The sequence below is a fragment of the Lissotriton helveticus genome, chromosome 1_2 (genome assembly GCF_964261635.1).
Source record: "Lissotriton helveticus chromosome 1_2, aLisHel1.1, whole genome shotgun sequence".
Classification (NCBI taxonomy): Eukaryota; Metazoa; Chordata; class Amphibia; order Caudata; family Salamandridae; genus Lissotriton; species Lissotriton helveticus.
This window is the reverse complement of record NC_136058.1, coordinates 294,276,173-294,300,482: the sequence shown is the minus strand read 5'-3', so window position 1 is coordinate 294,300,482 and position 24,310 is coordinate 294,276,173.

Here is a 24,310-nt window from a genome sequence, read left to right as displayed (position 1 = left end):
TCTTCGTATATAAGCCTCTGAAGAAGAAAAAATATTTCGAAACGCGTAAGGCGAGATGAAGGAACTGCTGTTATTAAAGCCTACGTGTGTTTGCTGTTCATACCAAGAATTAAAGGTTAAAGGTCGAACCTTCTCGGCTGTCTCGAGTGCTCCCTCATTTGTGTGGCAGACCTGTGAGCGAGATGTTTAGCGGCAGCCCAGCCGCGAGGAGAGCAACACCCTGCTAAAGTTGGGGGCCCCCGAGGATGGATAACCTACCTCTTTGTGGAGCAGCACGAGCTGGATGAGAACAGAGGCACACGTGGGGGCTCATCCAGAGCTTGGGCTCATACAGAGTGATATGCAGATAAGAAAGTGCATCCATTCAGGAACTGTAAGACTTCAACTCCCACAATGCTGAGGGGCGTGACACTGCCCACTTAGCCAGTGCGTGGGAGTGTGCACGTATTCTTCGTATATAAGCCTCTGAAGAAGAAAAAATATTTCGAAACGGGTAAGGCGAGACGAAGGAACTGCTGTTATTAAAGCCTACGTGTGTTTGCTGTTCATACCAAGAATTAAAGGTTAAAGGTCGAACCTTCTCGGCTGTCTCGAGTGCTCCCTCATTTGTGTGGCAGACCTGTGAGCGAGATGTTTAGCGGCAGCCCAGCCGCGAGGAGAGCAACACCCTGCTAAAGTTGGGGGCCCCCGAGGATGGATAACCTACCTCTTTGTGGAGCAGCACGAGCTGGATGAGAACAGAGGCACACGTGGGGGCTCATCCAGAGCTTGGGCTCATACAGAGTGATATGCAGATAAGAAAGTGCATCCATTCAGGAACTGTAAGACTTCAACTCCCACAATGCTGAGGGGCGTGACACTGCCCACTTAGCCAGTGCGTGGGAGTGTGCACGTATTCTTCGTATATAAGCCTCTGAAGAAGAAAAAATATTTCGAAACGCGTAAGGCGAGACGAAGGAACTGCTGTTATTAAAGCCTACGTGTGTTTGCTGTTCATACCAAGAATTAAAGGTTAAAGGTCGAACCTTCTCGGCTGTCTCGAGTGCTCCCTCATTTGTGTGGCAGACCTGTGAGCGAGATGTTTAGCGGCAGCCCAGCCGCGAGGAGAGCAACACCCTGCTAAAGTTGGGGGCCCCCGAGGATGGATAACCTACCTCTTTGTGGAGCAGCACGAGCTGGATGAGAACAGAGGCACACGTGGGGGCTCATCCAGAGCTTGGGCTCATACAGAGTGATATGCAGATAAGAAAGTGCATCCATTCAGGAACTGTAAGACTTCAACTCCCACAATGCTGAGGGGCGTGACACTGCCCACATAGCCAGTGCGTGGGAGTGTGCACGTATTCTTCGTATATAAGCCTCTGAAGAAGAAAAAATATTTCGAAACGCGTAAGGCGAGACGAAGGAACTGCTGTTATTAAAGCCTACGTGTGTTTGCTGTTCATACCAAGAATTAAAGGTTAAAGGTCGAACCTTCTCGGCTGTCTCGAGTGCTCCCTCATTTGTGTGGCAGACCTGTGAGCGAGATGTTTAGCGGCAGCCCAGCCGCGAGGAGAGCAACACCCTGCTAAAGTTGGGGGCCCCCGAGGATGGATAACCTACCTCTTTGTGGAGCAGCACGAGCTGGATGAGAACAGAGGCACACGTGGGGGCTCATCCAGAGCTTGGGCTCATACAGAGTGATATGCAGATAAGAAAGTGCATCCATTCAGGAACTGTAAGACTTCAACTCCCACAATGCTGAGGGGCGTGACACTGCCCACTTAGCCAGTGCGTGGGAGTGTGCACGTATTCTTCGTATATAAGCCTCTGAAGAAGAAAAAATATTTCAAAACGCGTAAGGCGAGACGAAGGAACTGCTGTTATTAAAGCCTACGTGTGTTTGCTGTTCATACCAAGAATTAAAGGTTAAAGGTCGAACCTTCTCGGCTGTCTCGAGTGCTCCCTCATTTGTGTGGCAGACCTGTGAGCGAGATGTTTAGCGGCAGCCCAGCCGCGAGGAGAGCAACACCCTGCTAAAGTTGGGGGCCCCCGAGGATGGATAACCTACCTCTTTGTGGAGCAGCACGAGCTGGATGAGAACAGAGGCACACGTGGGGGCTCATCCAGAGCTTGGGCTCATACAGAGTGATATGCAGATAAGAAAGTGCATCCATTCAGGAACTGTAAGACTTCAACTCCCACAATGCTGAGGGGCGTGACACTGCCCACTTAGCCAGTGCGTGGGAGTGTGCACGTATTCTTCGTATATAAGCCTCTGAAGAAGAAAAAATATTTCGAAACGCGTAAGGCGAGACGAAGGAACTGCTGTTATTAAAGCCTACGTGTGTTTGCTGTTCATACCAAGAATTAAAGGTTAAAGGTCGAACCTTCTCGGCTGTCTCGAGTGCTCCCTCATTTGTGTGGCAGACCTGTGAGCGAGATGTTTAGCGGCAGCCCAGCCGCGAGGAGAGCAACACCCTGCTAAAGTTGGGGGCCCCCGAGGATGGATAACCTACCTCTTTGTGGAGCAGCACGAGCTGGATGAGAACAGAGGCACACGTGGGGGCTCATCCAGAGCTTGGGCTCATACAGAGTGATATGCAGATAAGAAAGTGCATCCATTCAGGAACTGTAAGACTTCAACTCCCACAATGCTGAGGGGCGTGACACTGCCCACTTAGCCAGTGCGTGGGAGTGTGCACGTATTCTTCGTATATAAGCCTCTGAAGAAGAAAAAATATTTCGAAACGCGTAAGGCGAGACGAAGAAACTGCTGTTATTAAAGCCTACGTGTGTTTGCTGTTCATACCAAGAATTAAAGGTTAAAGGTCGAACCTTCTCGGCTGTCTCGAGTGCTCCCTCATTTGTGTGGCAGACCTGTGAGCGAGATGTTTAGCGGCAGCCCAGCCGCGAGGAGAGCAACACCCTGCTAAAGTTGGGGGCCCCCGAGGATGGATAACCTACCTCTTTGTGGAGCAGCACGAGCTGGATGAGAACAGAGGCACACGTGGGGGCTCATCCAGAGCTTGGGCTCATACAGAGTGATATGCAGATAAGAAAGTGCATCCATTCAGGAACTGTAAGACTTCAACTCCCACAATGCTGAGGGGCGTGACACTGCCCACTTAGCCAGTGCGTGGGAGTGTGCACGTATTCTTCGTATATAAGCCTCTGAAGAAGAAAAAATATTTCGAAACGCGTAAGGCGAGATGAAGGAACTGCTGTTATTAAAGCCTACGTGTGTTTGCTGTTCATACCAAGAATTAAAGGTTAAAGGTCGAACCTTCTCGGCTGTCTCGAGTGCTCCCTCATTTGTGTGGCAGACCTGTGAGCGAGATGTTTAGCGGCAGCCCAGCCGCGAGGAGAGCAACACCCTGCTAAAGTTGGGGGCCCCCGAGGATGGATAACCTACCTCTTTGTGGAGCAGCACGAGCTGGATGAGAACAGAGGCACACGTGGGGGCTCATCCAGAGCTTGGGCTCATACAGAGTGATATGCAGATAAGAAAGTGCATCCATTCAGGAACTGTAAGACTTCAACTCCCACAATGCTGAGGGGCGTGACACTGCCCACTTAGCCAGTGCGTGGGAGTGTGCACGTATTCTTCGTATATAAGCCTCTGAAGAAGAAAAAATATTTCGAAACGGGTAAGGCGAGACGAAGGAACTGCTGTTATTAAAGCCTACGTGTGTTTGCTGTTCATACCAAGAATTAAAGGTTAAAGGTCGAACCTTCTCGGCTGTCTCGAGTGCTCCCTCATTTGTGTGGCAGACCTGTGAGCGAGATGTTTAGCGGCAGCCCAGCCGCGAGGAGAGCAACACCCTGCTAAAGTTGGGGGCCCCCGAGGATGGATAACCTACCTCTTTGTGGAGCAGCACGAGCTGGATGAGAACAGAGGCACACGTGGGGGCTCATCCAGAGCTTGGGCTCATACAGAGTGATATGCAGATAAGAAAGTGCATCCATTCAGGAACTGTAAGACTTCAACTCCCACAATGCTGAGGGGCGTGACACTGCCCACTTAGCCAGTGCGTGGGAGTGTGCACGTATTCTTCGTATATAAGCCTCTGAAGAAGAAAAAATATTTCGAAACGCGTAAGGCGAGACGAAGGAACTGCTGTTATTAAAGCCTACGTGTGTTTGCTGTTCATACCAAGAATTAAAGGTTAAAGGTCGAACCTTCTCGGCTGTCTCGAGTGCTCCCTCATTTGTGTGGCAGACCTGTGAGCGAGATGTTTAGCGGCAGCCCAGCCGCGAGGAGAGCAACACCCTGCTAAAGTTGGGGGCCCCCGAGGATGGATAACCTACCTCTTTGTGGAGCAGCACGAGCTGGATGAGAACAGAGGCACACGTGGGGGCTCATCCAGAGCTTGGGCTCATACAGAGTGATATGCAGATAAGAAAGTGCATCCATTCAGGAACTGTAAGACTTCAACTCCCACAATGCTGAGGGGCGTGACACTGCCCACTTAGCCAGTGCGTGGGAGTGTGCACGTATTCTTCGTATATAAGCCTCTGAAGAAGAAAAAATATTTCGAAACGCGTAAGGCGAGATGAAGGAACTGCTGTTATTAAAGCCTACGTGTGTTTGCTGTTCATACCAAGAATTAAAGGTTAAAGGTCGAACCTTCTCGGCTGTCTCGAGTGCTCCCTCATTTGTGTGGCAGACCTGTGAGCGAGATGTTTAGCGGCAGCCCAGCCGCGAGGAGAGCAACACCCTGCTAAAGTTGGGGGCCCCCGAGGATGGATAACCTACCTCTTTGTGGAGCAGCACGAGCTGGATGAGAACAGAGGCACACGTGGGGGCTCATCCAGAGCTTGGGCTCATACAGAGTGATATGCAGATAAGAAAGTGCATCCATTCAGGAACTGTAAGACTTCAACTCCCACAATGCTGAGGGGCGTGACACTGCCCACTTAGCCAGTGCGTGGGAGTGTGCACGTATTCTTCGTATATAAGCCTCTGAAGAAGAAAAAATATTTCGAAACGGGTAAGGCGAGACGAAGGAACTGCTGTTATTAAAGCCTACGTGTGTTTGCTGTTCATACCAAGAATTAAAGGTTAAAGGTCGAACCTTCTCGGCTGTCTCGAGTGCTCCCTCATTTGTGTGGCAGACCTGTGAGCGAGATGTTTAGCGGCAGCCCAGCCGCGAGGAGAGCAACACCCTGCTAAAGTTGGGGGCCCCCGAGGATGGATAACCTACCTCTTTGTGGAGCAGCACGAGCTGGATGAGAACAGAGGCACACGTGGGGGCTCATCCAGAGCTTGGGCTCATACAGAGTGATATGCAGATAAGAAAGTGCATCCATTCAGGAACTGTAAGACTTCAACTCCCACAATGCTGAGGGGCGTGACACTGCCCACTTAGCCAGTGCGTGGGAGTGTGCACGTATTCTTCGTATATAAGCCTCTGAAGAAGAAAAAATATTTCGAAACGCGTAAGGCGAGACGAAGGAACTGCTGTTATTAAAGCCTACGTGTGTTTGCTGTTCATACCAAGAATTAAAGGTTAAAGGTCGAACCTTCTCGGCTGTCTCGAGTGCTCCCTCATTTGTGTGGCAGACCTGTGAGCGAGATGTTTAGCGGCAGCCCAGCCGCGAGGAGAGCAACACCCTGCTAAAGTTGGGGGCCCCCGAGGATGGATAACCTACCTCTTTGTGGAGCAGCACGAGCTGGATGAGAACAGAGGCACACGTGGGGGCTCATCCAGAGCTTGGGCTCATACAGAGTGATATGCAGATAAGAAAGTGCATCCATTCAGGAACTGTAAGACTTCAACTCCCACAATGCTGAGGGGCGTGACACTGCCCACATAGCCAGTGCGTGGGAGTGTGCACGTATTCTTCGTATATAAGCCTCTGAAGAAGAAAAAATATTTCGAAACGCGTAAGGCGAGACGAAGGAACTGCTGTTATTAAAGCCTACGTGTGTTTGCTGTTCATACCAAGAATTAAAGGATAAAGGTCGAACCTTCTCGGCTGTCTCGAGTGCTCCCTCATTTGTGTGGCAGACCTGTGAGCGAGATGTTTAGCGGCAGCCCAGCCGCGAGGAGAGCAACACCCTGCTAAAGTTGGGGGCCCCCGAGGATGGATAACCTACCTCTTTGTGGAGCAGCACGAGCTGGATGAGAACAGAGGCACACGTGGGGGCTCATCCAGAGCTTGGGCTCATACAGAGTGATATGCAGATAAGAAAGTGCATCCATTCAGGAACTGTAAGACTTCAACTCCCACAATGCTGAGGGGCGTGACACTGCCCACTTAGCCAGTGCGTGGGAGTGTGCACGTATTCTTCGTATATAAGCCTCTGAAGAAGAAAAAATATTTCAAAACGCGTAAGGCGAGACGAAGGAACTGCTGTTATTAAAGCCTACGTGTGTTTGCTGTTCATACCAAGAATTAAAGGTTAAAGGTCGAACCTTCTCGGCTGTCTCGAGTGCTCCCTCATTTGTGTGGCAGACCTGTGAGCGAGATGTTTAGCGGCAGCCCAGCCGCGAGGAGAGCAACACCCTGCTAAAGTTGGGGGCCCCCGAGGATGGATAACCTACCTCTTTGTGGAGCAGCACGAGCTGGATGAGAACAGAGGCACACGTGGGGGCTCATCCAGAGCTTGGGCTCATACAGAGTGATATGCAGATAAGAAAGTGCATCCATTCAGGAACTGTAAGACTTCAACTCCCACAATGCTGAGGGGCGTGACACTGCCCACTTAGCCAGTGCGTGGGAGTGTGCACGTATTCTTCGTATATAAGCCTCTGAAGAAGAAAAAATATTTCGAAACGCGTAAGGCGAGACGAAGGAACTGCTGTTATTAAAGCCTACGTGTGTTTGCTGTTCATACCAAGAATTAAAGGTTAAAGGTCGAACCTTCTCGGCTGTCTCGAGTGCTCCCTCATTTGTGTGGCAGACCTGTGAGCGAGATGTTTAGCGGCAGCCCAGCCGCGAGGAGAGCAACACCCTGCTAAAGTTGGGGGCCCCCGAGGATGGATAACCTACCTCTTTGTGGAGCAGCACGAGCTGGATGAGAACAGAGGCACACGTGGGGGCTCATCCAGAGCTTGGGCTCATACAGAGTGATATGCAGATAAGAAAGTGCATCCATTCAGGAACTGTAAGACTTCAACTCCCACAATGCTGAGGGGCGTGACACTGCCCACTTAGCCAGTGCGTGGGAGTGTGCACGTATTCTTCGTATATAAGCCTCTGAAGAAGAAAAAATATTTCGAAACGCGTAAGGCGAGACGAAGGAACTGCTGTTATTAAAGCCTACGTGTGTTTGCTGTTCATACCAAGAATTAAAGGTTAAAGGTCGAACCTTCTCGGCTGTCTCGAGTGCTCCCTCATTTGTGTGGCAGACCTGTGAGCGAGATGTTTAGCGGCAGCCCAGCCGCGAGGAGAGCAACACCCTGCTAAAGTTGGGGGCCCCCGAGGATGGATAACCTACCTCTTTGTGGAGCAGCACGAGCTGGATGAGAACAGAGGCACACGTGGGGGCTCATCCAGAGCTTGGGCTCATACAGAGTGATATGCAGATAAGAAAGTGCATCCATTCAGGAACTGTAAGACTTCAACTCCCACAATGCTGAGGGGCGTGACACTGCCCACTTAGCCAGTGCGTGGGAGTGTGCACGTATTCTTCGTATATAAGCCTCTGAAGAAGAAAAAATATTTCGAAACGCGTAAGGCGAGACGAAGGAACTGCTGTTATTAAAGCCTACGTGTGTTTGCTGTTCATACCAAGAATTAAAGGTTAAAGGTCGAACCTTCTCGGCTGTCTCGAGTGCTCCCTCATTTGTGTGGCAGACCTGTGAGCGAGATGTTTAGCGGCAGCCCAGCCGCGAGGAGAGCAACACCCTGCTAAAGTTGGGGGCCCCCGAGGATGGATAACCTACCTCTTTGTGGAGCAGCACGAGCTGGATGAGAACAGAGGCACACGTGGGGGCTCATCCAGAGCTTGGGCTCATACAGAGTGATATGCAGATAAGAAAGTGCATCCATTCAGGAACTGTAAGACTTCAACTCCCACAATGCTGAGGGGCGTGACACTGCCCACTTAGCCAGTGCGTGGGAGTGTGCACGTATTCTTCGTATATAAGCCTCTGAAGAAGAAAAATTATTTCGAAACGCGTAAGGCGAGACGAAGGAACTGCTGTTATTAAAGCCTACGTGTGTTTGCTGTTCATACCAAGAATTAAAGGTTAAAGGTCGAACCTTCTCGGCTGTCTCGAGTGCTCCCTCATTTGTGTGGCAGACCTGTGAGCGAGATGTTTAGCGGCAGCCCAGCCGCGAGGAGAGCAACACCCTGCTAAAGTTGGGGGCCCCCGAGGATGGATAACCTACCTCTTTGTGGAGCAGCACGAGCTGGATGAGAACAGAGGCACACGTGGGGGCTCATCCAGTGCTTGGGCTCATACAGAGTGATATGCAGATAAGAAAGTGCATCCATTCAGGAACTGTAAGACTTCAACTCCCACAATGCTGAGGGGCGTGACACTGCCCACTTAGCCAGTGCGTGGGAGTGTGCACGTATTCTTCGTATATAAGCCTCTGAAGAAGAAAAAATATTTCGAAACGCGTAAGGCGAGACGAAGGAACTGCTGTTATTAAAGCCTACGTGTGTTTGCTGTTCATACCAAGAATTAAAGGTTAAAGGTCGAACCTTCTCGGCTGTCTCGAGTGCTCCCTCATTTGTGTGGCAGACCTGTGAGCGAGATGTTTAGCGGCAGCCCAGCCGCGAGGAGAGCAACACCCTGCTAAAGTTGGGGGCCCCCGAGGATGGATAACCTACCTCTTTGTGGAGCAGCACGAGCTGGATGAGAACAGAGGCACACGTGGGGGCTCATCCAGAGCTTGGGCTCATACAGAGTGATATGCAGATAAGAAAGTGCATCCATTCAGGAACTGTAAGACTTCAACTCCCACAATGCTGAGGGGCGTGACACTGCCCACTTAGCCAGTGCGTGGGAGTGTGCACGTATTCTTCGTATATAAGCCTCTGAAGAAGAAAAAATATTTCGAAACGCGTAAGGCGAGACGAAGGAACTGCTGTTATTAAAGCCTACGTGTGTTTGCTGTTCATACCAAGAATTAAAGGTTAAAGGTCGAACCTTCTCGGCTGTCTCGAGTGCTCCCTCATTTGTGTGGCAGACCTGTGAGCGAGATGTTTAGCGGCAGCCCAGCCGCGAGGAGAGCAACACCCTGCTAAAGTTGGGGGCCCCCGAGAATGGATAACCTACCTCTTTGTGGAGCAGCACGAGCTGGATGAGAACAGAGGCACACGTGGGGGCTCATCCAGAGCTTGGGCTCATACAGAGTGATATGCAGATAAGAAAGTGCATCCATTCAGGAACTGTAAGACTTCAACTCCCACAATGCTGAGGGGCGTGACACTGCCCACTTAGCCAGTGCGTGGGAGTGTGCACGTATTCTTCGTATATAAGCCTCTGAAGAAGAAAAAATATTTCGAAACGCGTAAGGCGAGACGAAGGAACTGCTGTTATTAAAGCCTACGTGTGTTTGCTGTTCATACCAAGAATTAAAGGTTAAAGGTCGAACCTTCTCGGCTGTCTCGAGTGCTCCCTCATTTGTGTGGCAGACCTGTGAGCGAGATGTTTAGCGGCAGCCCAGCCGCGAGGAGAGCAACACCCTGCTAAAGTTGGGGGCCCCCGAGGATGGATAACCTACCTCTTTGTGGAGCAGCACGAGCTGGATGAGAACAGAGGCACACGTGGGGGCTCATCCAGAGCTTGGGCTCATACAGAGTGATATGCAGATAAGAAAGTGCATCCATTCAGGAACTGTAAGACTTCAACTCCCACAATGCTGAGGGGCGTGACACTGCCCACTTAGCCAGTGCGTGGGAGTGTGCACGTATTCTTCGTATATAAGCCTCTGAAGAAGAAAAAATATTTCGAAACGCGTAAGGCGAGACGAAGGAACTGCTGTTATTAAAGCCTACGTGTGTTTGCTGTTCATACCAAGAATTAAAGGTTAAAGGTCGAACCTTCTCGGCTGTCTCGAGTGCTCCCTCATTTGTGTGGCAGACCTGTGAGCGAGATGTTTAGCGGCAGCCCAGCCGCGAGGAGAGCAACACCCTGCTAAAGTTGGGGGCCCCCGAGGATGGATAACCTACCTCTTTGTGGAGCAGCACGAGCTGGATGAGAACAGAGGCACACGTGGGGGCTCATCCAGAGCTTGGGCTCATACAGAGTGATATGCAGATAAGAAAGTGCATCCATTCAGGAACTGTAAGACTTCAACTCCCACAATGCTGAGGGGCGTGACACTGCCCACTTAGCCAGTGCGTGGGAGTGTGCACGTATTCTTCGTATATAAGCCTCTGAAGAAGAAAAATTATTTCGAAACGCGTAAGGCGAGACGAAGGAACTGCTGTTATTAAAGCCTACGTGTGTTTGCTGTTCATACCAAGAATTAAAGGTTAAAGGTCGAACCTTCTCGGCTGTCTCGAGTGCTCCCTCATTTGTGTGGCAGACCTGTGAGCGAGATGTTTAGCGGCAGCCCAGCCGCGAGGAGAGCAACACCCTGCTAAAGTTGGGGGCCCCCGAGGATGGATAACCTACCTCTTTGTGGAGCAGCACGAGCTGGATGAGAACAGAGGCACACGTGGGGGCTCATCCAGTGCTTGGGCTCATACAGAGTGATATGCAGATAAGAAAGTGCATCCATTCAGGAACTGTAAGACTTCAACTCCCACAATGCTGAGGGGCGTGACACTGCCCACTTAGCCAGTGCGTGGGAGTGTGCACGTATTCTTCGTATATAAGCCTCTGAAGAAGAAAAAATATTTCGAAACGCGTAAGGCGAGACGAAGGAACTGCTGTTATTAAAGCCTACGTGTGTTTGCTGTTCATACCAAGAATTAAAGGTTAAAGGTCGAACCTTCTCGGCTGTCTCGAGTGCTCCCTCATTTGTGTGGCAGACCTGTGAGCGAGATGTTTAGCGGCAGCCCAGCCGCGAGGAGAGCAACACCCTGCTAAAGTTGGGGGCCCCCGAGGATGGATAACCTACCTCTTTGTGGAGCAGCACGAGCTGGATGAGAACAGAGGCACACGTGGGGGCTCATCCAGAGCTTGGGCTCATACAGAGTGATATGCAGATAAGAAAGTGCATCCATTCAGGAACTGTAAGACTTCAACTCCCACAATGCTGAGGGGCGTGACACTGCCCACTTAGCCAGTGCGTGGGAGTGTGCACGTATTCTTCGTATATAAGCCTCTGAAGAAGAAAAAATATTTCGAAACGCGTAAGGCGAGACGAAGGAACTGCTGTTATTAAAGCCTACGTGTGTTTGCTGTTCATACCAAGAATTAAAGGTTAAAGGTCGAACCTTCTCGGCTGTCTCGAGTGCTCCCTCATTTGTGTGGCAGACCTGTGAGCGAGATGTTTAGCGGCAGCCCAGCCGCGAGGAGAGCAACACCCTGCTAAAGTTGGGGGCCCCCGAGAATGGATAACCTACCTCTTTGTGGAGCAGCACGAGCTGGATGAGAACAGAGGCACACGTGGGGGCTCATCCAGAGCTTGGGCTCATACAGAGTGATATGCAGATAAGAAAGTGCATCCATTCAGGAACTGTAAGACTTCAACTCCCACAATGCTGAGGGGCGTGACACTGCCCACTTAGCCAGTGCGTGGGAGTGTGCACGTATTCTTCGTATATAAGCCTCTGAAGAAGAAAAAATATTTCGAAACGCGTAAGGCGAGACGAAGGAACTGCTGTTATTAAAGCCTACGTGTGTTTGCTGTTCATACCAAGAATTAAAGGTTAAAGGTCGAACCTTCTCGGCTGTCTCGAGTGCTCCCTCATTTGTGTGGCAGACCTGTGAGCGAGATGTTTAGCGGCAGCCCAGCCGCGAGGAGAGCAACACCCTGCTAAAGTTGGGGGCCCCCGAGGATGGATAACCTACCTCTTTGTGGAGCAGCACGAGCTGGATGAGAACAGAGGCACACGTGGGGGCTCATCCAGAGCTTGGGCTCATACAGAGTGATATGCAGATAAGAAAGTGCATCCATTCAGGAACTGTAAGACTTCAACTCCCACAATGCTGAGGGGCGTGACACTGCCCACTTAGCCAGTGCGTGGGAGTGTGCACGTATTCTTCGTATATAAGCCTCTGAAGAAGAAAAAATATTTCGAAACGCGTAAGGCGAGACGAAGGAACTGCTGTTATTAAAGCCTACGTGTGTTTGCTGTTCATACCAAGAATTAAAGGTTAAAGGTCGAACCTTCTCGGCTGTCTCGAGTGCTCCCTCATTTGTGTGGCAGACCTGTGAGCGAGATATATATATATATATATATATATATATATATATATATATAGACAAAGGGGTAGATGCATCATTGTTGCCATTTGCGATTCCTTAATTGCGAAAATTAAGGAATCGCAATTAAGGAATCGCAAACGGCAATGCATCAAAAATTCGCTTTTTTTTTTGAGATTCTGTATTTTTCCTTAATTGCGATTCACTATTTGCGAATCGCAATTAAGGAAAACCCTTCCCATTCATTCCTATGGGCCAAAAGGCCCATAGGAATGAATGGGAAGGCATTCACATTTTGCGAATTTCAAATTGCGATTTGCAAAATGTGAATGCAATTTCAAGGGTGCAGGGGGGCTTCCAAAGAACCCCTCCCTGCACTCCTGAAATGTAACTTTAAATGCAATTTACACACACACATGCGTGTGTGTAAATTAAAGGGCATGTGTGTGTGTAAATTAAAAGTTTCAAAACTGCAATTTGTGCATATTTGAAAGCTTTCTGTAAATTAGCATGAAGTTCAATTTCATGCTATTTTACCCCTTCCAAATTGCGAATTCGCAATTGAAAAATGATCATGCATTGCATTTAAGAAATCTCAAATTGCGATTTCTTAAATGCAATCGCAATTTTAGAAATCGCAACATGGTTGCGATTCATAAAATTGCAAAATGCATGATGCATTCCAAATTAGTGAATTGCATTCGCAAATGGCCGAAAATTGCGATTCGCACCGTTTGCGAATGCAATTCTGTTTGATGCATCTAGCCCAAAGATACTTATTTCATCATAACTGGCGCTGTGCAAGATGTCATTTGCAATTATTGCACAGTGCCGACAAGTACACAGTGCCATCAGCTACGCACTACACAAAGTTCAATGCTAAGCAAAGTTCAAAGTATATTACGTGAAGCTAGTGTAGTGTTACTACTTTCTAAAGTGTGGACTGCTACATTCTATCTGAAAAACTGCATGTGTGGAACATCCCAGAAAATACACTCAGAGGAATACTGCTTTGTTACTCCAATACATGGATGAGAGTAAAAGTGAGAGACGGCTCAAGAATATCAAGGAAGGTCATACCACCAAAGGGCTGAAACACGGGTGCGTTCGGGCCCCACATCTTTGTAATCTCTTTATGGCAGACCTGGCACAAAACCTCAACCAGATCAACTCCCATCCACCCAATTTGGGTACTGTGTCACTATCCCACCTATCATATGCAGACGACGTGGTCCTGATGAGCTTAACTAAGATCGGCCTTTGTCGGTCGCTCGCAGGAATGCTGGAATACAAAGCCGATAAGGTGTCAGCAGGTACACGAATTCCACACGTTAATGTTCTCAGTTAGTTACATCTAGTTTAGAAGTAGATTTCTTCATGTTTACATTAAAATGTCCCTAATAAACTACGATTCACATTATTACAGTTCACGTTCTAATATCTCATGTAAATACAACAAAAGAATATATGTGGGTGTGGACTACTCATGATTATGAAGCACACCTGCAAATGAAATTGAATTTCCTGCTACATCATATATGTAAGGAGCTGAGTGAAGGAGGCAACCAAGCATGGCTAAAGTCTAATGTGCGTAGGCTGATCAAGTTTACGTATGTACTTGTGAAGACTTGAGCACTGTCATACTCTGCAGTTTGTGGCCAATTTTATTTAACTTTTCAAATAGTCATCAAAGCCAGGCATCCTAGCGCCATGTGATCATCTAGGCTGGTCTAATACCTTGTCTGCGCCTGATGCACCTCATTTGAGATGGGCCTACTATCACATAGTAACATAGCATACATATGTCCATTATGAGGGCATTCCAAATGTTCCCTGTGCAGTAAATCCAACATGCAGGCTATAACCGGTATTTGTGAAGACTGCAAAATATGCATCATATGTACACAGCGTTAAATTACTGATATCACAGAGCTATGTACCATGATTCTGTCTTGTAGGTGGACCAAGGCCATTAGACCTTGCCAAAATAGCAACATTGAGAGATGCCAATGCTGAAAGTGAGTGTCACTTAATTTTTACGGTGATTGCTAATGGTTGTTGTGTGTGTCTTCTGAAAGGAATTGCTGCGAGATGTGCAAGGGACTTCATCAGTCTGCAGAGATGAGCTACAGCATACATGTAGATTCATGACAGGGGGATGTTAAAGTTCCCTGTGCCAAACACAGACCCAAAATGACTCTGGGAATGATTAGCTGTGTCTACATGGCCACATGATATATGCCTCTATATATGCGTGCTACTGTTGTGTCAGCTATGCTGTAGAAACTTATGGCACATGTACCATCACCATCCCCAAACGCATTGATAGTGAGTGAATATTATATGGGTCACCCACACTATGGTCCACAATAGCCAAAATGTTAGCCCAAGTATGTGACACAATTGTTGCATGGTCCAGGCTGTGAACTCCTTAAAACAGCATGTCTGCCCAAAGCTTTTTCTTTGCCAGGACACAGATGTGGGTGGAGTGTAACGGATCTCCCACCAAAAACTTCCAAAACTCCAGGGTAGCAGGGAGCTGGATGTTGCCAGCTTGGGGGGTTTTCAATAGCTTTGTAGTTTTTGCTGACACATAAGTACAATGTGTGAAGTAGCACAGGCATCTATGCACCTTATTGTCAGGATACAGGCCCTTACACAACTCAAAATGCTACAGGGCTCCATATGTCATCACCGGGATTCCCCTTTATTCAACAATGTGTTGCTAAATACCTGACAGCTACAGGTCCAACCAGTTTCAGATATGCACTCTATGGCATGCATAAACAAATCAGTCAGTCAAATCTTTATTTCGATCATAAAAGATCATAAAAGATATACACAATATACAATAATCATTAAAATGCCAATAAAAACCCGATAAGAACAGTAAATGAATATACTAATACAATACGGGCCCGATTCACAGAACTAACTTAAGACAAAATCCTAAACTTATTACCATTTTGCTATTCACAGAAGGCACTTACTCATTTTGCTATTCACAGAAGGCACTTACTCATTTCGGTATTCACAGAAGGTAGGAGTCCTAACTTTAGGACTCCTAAATGTGTTCTGTGAATACCGAAAGTCTTAAAATTTGGATTTTTCTCAGTTCAGTAGTAGTAAAGTTGAGAAAAGTTCTAATTTAAAGACTTTCGGTATTCACAGAAGGCATTTGGGAGTCCTAAAGTTAGGAGTCCTAACTTTACTACTACTAAATTGAGAAAAATCCAAATTTTAAGACTTTCGGTATAAACAGAAGGCATTTAGGAGTCCTAAAGTTAGGAGTCCTAACTTTACTACTACTAAATTGAGAAAAATCCTCATTTTAAGACTTTCGGTATTCACAGAAGGCATTTAGGAGTCCTAAAGTTAGGACTACTAACTTCTGTGAATACCGAAATGAGTAAGTGCCTTCTGTGAATACCAAAATGAGTATGTGCCTTCTATGAATACCAAAATGATAGTAAATTTAGGATTTTGTCTTAAGTTAGTTCTGTGAATCAGGCCCTACAAGTCTAAAATGGATGAGCCTAAATGCAAGGGAGGAAAAAGAAGTGTTCATAATGTTGTGGTGCCCTTGATTATTCGAGTGCGTGCCAGCCACATTGCAGTCAGGAATTTTGCCTTAGCAAACACTGTTGGCGGAGATAAATCCGACTTTAATACTCTATAGGCCGGAGCATATGTTCTAAAGCCCAAGTTTTTTAGATGAGGGACCAACCAGTGTCTCCTAATTCTGGTATAGGCTCCACAAAACAGGACCACATGTAAGTCATTATCCAATTTATAAGCACATGCCGGACACGTCCCTGTTTCCGATCCACCCACCCAGGCCTTTGTGAAGGACCTTAGAGGGAGAGACCCATACCTCCATTGCAGGAAGAGCTTCCTTGTAAGCACCGGAGTCATGCCATCCAGGACACATTCATGGCTATACAAGTCTTTGATTTTAATGAAGAGATCTGTTAAGGACCCCTCCCGAGTGGTATCCAGTGTTTTTTGAAGCATGTAATTATAAAACAGACTGGACAGTGCTTTTCTGGGCATCCTCGTGCACGCGCTTTCGGGATCCGACCATAGGTCAGGCACTCCAAGAGTCTCACACATTCTCCTTATATACTTTAGCCAGGGAATTTTGGTGGCATTAGGTAGCTTGAGAAATTCCTGCAACTCCGATCTGTAGATAGTGAGATCCTGGCTGCTCCAGAGACGGCGCCAGTAGATCAGAGGTTTGAGGCCCAGTTCTTCCGTAATTGGTCTCAAACCCAGGTCTAGTCTCAATGGGAGAAGTGGAGTACTTGGGGGGAGAGCCACCAACTGTCTGATGAATTTATTTTCTATGCTTTGAATGGTGTGTGTCGAGGTGTGGACCCACAACTCAGCTCCGTAGGTAATTCCCCCCCGAGCCTGGGCTTCATAAATTTGAATGGCAGGTGCCAACGGGCAAAGTGGGGATTTGCTAGCAATTCTCGTGATACCTCCTGCCCTCTGCGATAGTTTCATACTAGCTTTTGTTGTGTGGGTCGACCATGTTAAATTTTGATTTAGAGTTATCCCAAGATATTCTATTTGGAGTGGGGATTCCAAGGATTCAGCCTTCGGGGCGTAAAGGGACTGATAGTGGTTTTGCCATACACTCGGGGCAATATTTGGTTCAATTGCCGACGGAAGTTTTTCAGAAGCGTGGTTGACCACACGCCAAAATTTGTGGCAATCCCTGGTTGCTAGTGACTCAGAGAGCTTCTCCCAGTGTTGGAGATCCCATTCCACCTTGGCATTTGCCACAAGTGTCTTATACGCCTGCCTTCTGGCACGAATCTCCTCCCGAGACCCCCCGCTTTAATTGTAAGCACAAGATCACATTTGGAATTGCGGCATGTAGTATTGAACCAGGTATCTTTGTGTATTCCCCCGGTCCTAGAAGGTCCACTGCTAAACAGATCCACCTCTAGAGTTTTAATTAAGTGTTCGTGTATACTCCAGAGCTGGTCTCTTTTTACCGGGGTACTCGATGGGCCCCACGAGGCAAATGCCTCTTCCAAAATCGGTGTGATCCTAGCATAGAGGATCGCTATCTTGTCGTCCCTGGCGGACAACTTCTCCCATCTTATTCTCCTTCTATTGTTTTCTAGGAGATGTCCTGGCGTGGCCCTCTGATCGTCCTGTACCCTGTCCTCGGTACGTGGGATGACATATTCCAATTCTAGGGCGTTATGGTCGCTGTTTTCTCTGTCTATCACTCTGAAGTCTATAACCCGTTTCCAGGCAGATAGCTGTACGAGGAGATAGTCTAGTCTTGATTCTCTCCCTGTTTTATTATATGTGCATTTGCTCGGGATGTCAGATTTGACGCGGCCATTGCAAGCCCTGAGGCCATGGGTAAGGGTAAGTGTATTTATCTGTACGGCTAGTGGTGTCCATGCTCTCGGCGGGGGGGCTCTGACGGAGGAACCTGCCAACTTGAATCCTCCTCTAGGGAGGGTCCATCAAGTAGGCCCGGTAATGGCTCGAAGTGTGAATTAAACCCCCCCCCACCACATAGGGCGTACCCCCAGGAACAGCATCCAGGAAAGACGACAGTTCATCTATGGTCTTTGATACATTAGATATAGGGACTGGTCTAGAATAAATATTTATTATAAGTAGTTTGAGCTATCAACAAATCATCACAAGGAGAAAGTCTGTGTTGATGTGCATATTGGTTGCAATCTGTACATAAATGTTGCAAAACACTATTGTATATAATGGAGCATTTTACTATTTTAACCAAGTGTACTATGGTATAGTGGTGTTTGCAATTGTCATGGCCATGTGTCAATCCCAATAAATGCATTAACAGCAGGTCAGTTGCATGTGAGGTAGATCACTACAGTCTGTCAATGTCCCTAATAGCTGGCAATGCCATAATCCATGCTGCTATGTGTGTGGCCTGTGTATATACCGTGACAATGAGGCAATGCTGGGTCACAATATGTGTACTTGCTAGTCAACAGACATCTCACTAATCTATTTGGGCATAGATTGCACCCTCAGCAATGTCTCCGAGCATACCCAAAGAGGCATATAGATGGACTTTGTGGAGCATTCCATGTGATCATGACAGCATATATCAATATCAGGCCTTGTATGCAAATGGAAACATGGCAAGAGGCCTGTCACTGGTCTTTCTTGTACCCACCTGGCCACAATCTGGATGATTGACCATTGTTACCTTAGGGGAAGGAGATGCTTCTCATGATGGCTGTACCTAGTATGGTACACAGATGTCAGTGTGGTAGGCAGCACTTGCTACTTGTGGAGCTAATCGTGAATGATGCATGTATGCATGCTCCCCACTGTGACAAATAAGCCATATCTGATTCATGTGCCCTTCTTCTCCAACAGCCAACATGAACCGAGAGCAGCTGAAGGGTTTCCTGATCGGGCTGGAAAGATTTCGCCATATTCTGAAGGTGGTGAAGGTATAGAGAAAGATGGGGGAGATGTACTAGAGTGCCTGCCTGGACAGCAGGGAACTGGATGTCCCCAGCTCAGAAACGTGCCATTCTGAAGAGGGCACGCAACAGCCGTCCAACTGGAAAAGGACATGGTGACCTGCTTGGGCTCTGCCCCACTAGCGGGACCCTCCTCTGCCCGACTTCCTGGGCCCTCCTATGCCCCACTATCTGGACCCTCTCGTGCCCCACCAGCAGTGGCATCACAGTCTGGTGGCACTCCTCCATCCCAACAGCTTGTGGACATGGTGCACCAATTGGTGAAGGGCCATCGTCAGTGCAGGTGCAGCTGGCTACATTGCTGCAGAAGGTCAGTCGCCTGGAGTAGGCTCTGGGCCACATTCAGTAGCAGATAAAGGACCTTCCTCAGCAGTCTGTGCCCTGACCCATTTATGAGTCAGTAAAATATCTGTGACTCTTTGCTTAGGTTAGTTTAGCAACTAGTATAGTTGTAGGTTAGTTTAGGTTTAGTGTGTTAACTCAGAATTAATAGTGGGTGGTGTTAGTTGTGTGGGGGTTGATGTTTAGTCTATGTTCTTAAAAACAATTTAAAATATTTTTTTAAACCTTTGAAATAACACAAAAATAAACATTTGTTTAGTGCTCCATGTTTAGATAGTTGTGAATAGCTGTAGTCGTTGTTAGTCCCATGCATTGCTTAATTTGCAAAATAATAAGTGCGAGGACCCTGACCAGGAGCCCACTGCAATTTGCACCACCCATTGCCCCGTCATCACTGCCAATAACGGTACCAAAACAGCTACTAACCATCCCTCTCGCCTGCAAGTGTGACAGTTCAGATTATTCTAGGTCCCCAAAACTAATGGAATGTCTGGGGAGGCAGATATTAGTATTTTGTACTGTATATTGCATTTGTAAACAACTGTTGTTCTGCTCTTCTCTAAATTAGATATGTGGCAGAGTGCCATAAGTGTGATGATGATAATACTTAAATGCCAATGCCAAGAACCTGAAACCAATTAAGTGCTGGTGTAGAGCACCGGAAATCACTGCCTCAAATTAAGCACTGGTCACATGTGCTATTGTATCATAAAGGGGATGGGGGATAGATGTTTAAAGTGTCTGATGTGTTTTTTGTTTAGAGTAGAAGTTAAGGTTAGATTGATTAGATTAGTATTAAGTTAGGATAGCGTAGGTAAGTTAGGTTAGGAAAGGTAGGGTATATTTATATAGGTGAGACTAATGTAGGTGATAGTACATAGGATTTTAGTAATACAAATTATTTAATAAACCATATTTAACTGTTTCACAACTGCTTACTTATTTAATGGTAGTCCGTTCAGACATCCGCTTAGGTTGTGTTATGCATGTGGTGTGTGCGTTGCTGCCAGTTTTCACATATGTGTGTTGGTAGGTGGAGCACCTAAGGTGTCACAACTTATTTTGCTATGAAGTCATTTTAGGGATATTTCTTTATGTAGCTCTTTTGCCTCTTTCTGCACTTTTCTTGCCTTTTTTCTGCACTTCTCTTCCCTCTTTCTGCACGTCTGTTGCCTCTTTCTGCACCTCATTTGCTTATTTCTACACCCCTGTTGTCTCTTTCTGCACTCGTCTTCCCTCTTTTTGTACCTTTTCTACCTGTTTTTGCTCCTCACCTGCCTCTTGCTTCTTTCTACACCTCTGTTCCCTTTTTCAGCAATTCTCTTGCCTCCTTGTGCACTTCCCTTGCCTGTCTCTGCACTTCTCTTGCCTCTTTCTGCACCCCTGTTGCTTTATTCTGCACTTTCCATGCTTCTTTCTGCACCTGCCTTGCTTCTTTCTACACTCCTGTTGCCTCTTTATGTACCTCTTTCTGCACTCGTCTTCCCTCATTCTGTACCTTTCCTGCCTGTGTTTGCATTTCACTTGCCTCTTTCTGTACTTTTCTTGCTTCTTTCTACACCTCTATTGCTTGTTACAGCAATTCTCTTGCCTCTTTGTGCACTTCTTTTCCATGTTTCTGCACTTCTCTTGCCTCTTTCTCAAGCCATGTTGCTTCATTCTGCACTTTCGATGCTTCTTTCTGCACCTGTCTTTCTTCTTTCTGCATCCCTGTTGTCTCTTTATGTACATCTTTTGCCTCTTTCTGCACTTTGTTTGCCTTTTTCTGCACCTCTTCACTTTTTCTGCAAGTCTGTTGCCTCTTTCTGCACCTCATTTGCTTATTTGTGCACCCCTGTTATCTCTTTCAGTACCTGTCTTCCCTCTTTCTGTACGTTTTCTGCCTGTTTTTGCATATCACTTGCCTCTTTCAGCACTTTTCTTGCTTCTTTCTGCACCTCTGTTGCTTCTTTCAGTAATTCTCTTGCCTCTTTGTACACTTCCAGCTTGTTTCTGCACCTCGCTTGCCTATTTTTGCACCTCTGTTGGCTCTTTCTGCACCACTTGCTCCTTTGTACACTTCTCTGGTCTCTTTCTGCACCCCTGTTGCTTCATTCTGCACTTTCCATGTTTCTTTCTGTACCTGTCTTGCTCCTTTCTACACCCCTATTGTCTCTTTATGTACCTCTTTTGCCTCTTTCTGCACTTTTCTTGCCTTTTTGTGCATCTTTTCCCTTTTTCTGCAGGTCTGTTGCCTCTTTCTGCACCTCATTTGCTTATTTGAGCACCCCTGTTATCTCTTCCGGCACCTGCCTTTCCTCTTTCTTTACTTTTGCTGCCTGTTTGTGTATCTCACTTGCCTCTTTCAGCACTTTTCTTGCTTCTTTCTGCACCTCTGTTGCTTCTTTCAGTAATTCTCTTGCCTCTTTGTGCACTTCTAGCTTGTTTCTGTGCCTCGCTTGCCTATTTTTGCACCTCTGTTGGCTCTTTCTGCACACTTGCTCCTTTCTACACTTCTCTTGCCTCTTTCTGCACCCCTGTTGCTTCATTCTGCATTTCCCATGTTTCTTTCTGCACCGGTCTTGCTTCTTTCTGTACCCCTATTGTCTTTTTCTGTACCTCTTTTGCCTTAGTGTACTTTTCTTGCCTTTTTCTGCACCTATCTTCCCTCTTTCTGCACGTCTGTTGCCTCTTTCTGCAACTCATTTGCTTCTTTCTGCACCCCTGTTGTCTCTTTCTGTACTCGTCTTCCCTCTTTCTGTACCTTTCCTGCCTGTTTTTGCTCCTCACCTGCCTCTTTCTGCACTTTTCTTGCTTCTTTCTAAACCTCTGTTGTTTTTTTCAACAATTCTCTTGCCTTCTTGTGCACTTCCCTTCCTGTCTCTGCACTTCTCTTGCCTCTTTCTGCACCCCTGTTGCTTCATTCTGTACTTTCCATGCTTCTTTCTGCACCTGTCTTGCTTCTTTCTGCACCGCTGTTGTTTCTATATGTACCTCTTTCTGCAGTTTTCTTGCCTTTTTATGTACCTCTCTTTACCTCTTCCTGCACTTCTCCTTCCTCTTTCTCAAACCATGTTGCTTCATTCTGCACTTTCCATGCTTCTTTCTGCACCTGTCTTGCTTCTTTCTGCATCCCTGTTGTCTCTTTATGTACATCTTTTGCCTCTTTCTGCACTTTTTTGCCTTTTTCTGCACCTCTTGCCTTTTTCTGCACCTCTTGCCTTTTTCTGCACCTCTTCCCTTTTTCTGCACTTCTCTTGCCTCTTTCTGCACCTCATTTGGTTATTTGTGCACCCGTTATTTCTTTCAGTACCTGTCTTACCTCTTTCTGTACCTTTGCTGCCTGTTTTTGCATCTCACTTGCCTCTTTCAGCACTTTTCTGCCTTCTTTCTGCACCTCTGTTGCTTCTTTCAGTAATTCTCTTGCCTCTTTGTGTACTTCTAGCTTGTTTCTGCACCTCGCTTGCCTATTTTTACACCTCTGTTGGCTCTTTCTGCACCACTTGCTCCTTTCTACACTTCTCTTGCCTCTTTCTGCACCCCTGTTGCCTAATTCTCCACTTTCCATGTTTCTTTCTGCACCGGTCTTGCTTCTTTCTGCCACCCTATTGTCTCTTTATGTACCTCTTATGCCTTACTATACTTTTCTTGCCTTTTTCTGCACCTGTCTTCCCTCTTTCTGCACGTCAGTTGCCTCTCTCTGCAACTTATTTGCTTCTTTCTGCACCCCTGTTGTCTCTTTCTGTTCTCGTCGTCCCTCTTTCTGTACCTTTTCTGACTGTTTTTGCTCCTCACCTGCCTCTTTCTGCACTTTTCTTGCTTCTTTCTAAACCTTGGTTGCTTTTTTCAAAAATTCTCTTGCCTTCTTGTGCACTTCCCTTCCTGTCTCTGCACTTCTCTTGCCTCTTTCTGCACCCCTGTTGCTTCATTCTGCACTTTCCATGCTTCCTTCTGCACCTGTCTTGCTTCTTTCTGCACCCCTGTTGTTTCTTTATGTACCTCTTTCTGCACTTTTCTTGCCTTTTTCTGCACCTCTCTTTCCTCTTTCTGCACGTGTCTGTTACCTCTTCCTGCACCTCATTTGCTACTTTCTTCACCCCTGTTGTCTGTTTATGCACTCTTCTTCCCTCTTTCTGTACCTTTCATGCCTGTTTTTGCATCTCAATTGCCTCTTTCTGCACTTGTCTTGCTTCTTTCTACACCTCTATTGCTTCTATCAGCAATTCTTTTGCCCATTTGTGCACTTCCCTTGCCTGTTTCTGCACCTGTCATGCTTCTTTCTGCACCCCTGTTGTTTCTTCATGTACCTCTTTCTGCACTTTTCTTGCCTTTTTCTGCACCTCTCTTCCCTCTCTCTGCACGTCTGTTGCTTCTTTCTGCACCTCATTTACTTCTTTATGCACCTGTGTTGTCTCCATCTGCACTTGTCTTCCCTCTTTCTATACCTTTCCTGCCTGTTTCTGCATCTTACTTGCCTCTTTCTGCAATTTTCTTGTTTCTTTCTACGCCCCTATTGCTTCTTTCAGCAATTCTCTTGCCTCTTTGTGCACATATCTTGCCTGTTTCTGCACCTCTCTTGCCTCTTCTTGCACCTCTGTTGGTTCTTTTTGCACCTCACTTGCGCCTTTCTACACTTCACTTGCCTATTTCTGCACCCCTGTTGCATCATTCTGCACTTTCCATGCTTCTTTCTGCACCTGTCTTGCTTCTGTCTGCACCCCTGTTGTCTGTTTACATACCTCCTTTGACTCTTTCTCCACTTTTCTTGCTTTTTTCTGCACTGCTCTTCCCTGTTTCTGCACGTATGTTGTGTCTTTCTTCACCTCATGTGCTTCTTTCTGCACCCCAGTTGTCTCTTTCTGCACTTGTCTTCCCTCTTTCTGTACCTTTCCTGCCCGTTTTTGCATCTCACTTGCCTTTTTATGCACTTTTTTTCCCTTTTTCTGCACCTCTCTTCCCTCTTTCTGCACCTCTGTTGCCTCTGTCTGCACCTCATTTGCTTCTTTGTGCATCCCTATTGTCTCTTACAGCACTCGTCTTCCCTCTTTCTGTCCCTTTGCGGTCTGCTTTTGCACCTCACTTGCCTCATCATCCCTCTTTCTGTACCATTCTTGCCTCTCACTTGCCTCTTTCTGCACTTTTCTTGTTTTTTGTAAACACATTTTATTCAAGTTTTCAATCATTTAGACAAATACTTTTCAAATTCACATTACATTCCACTATACAAT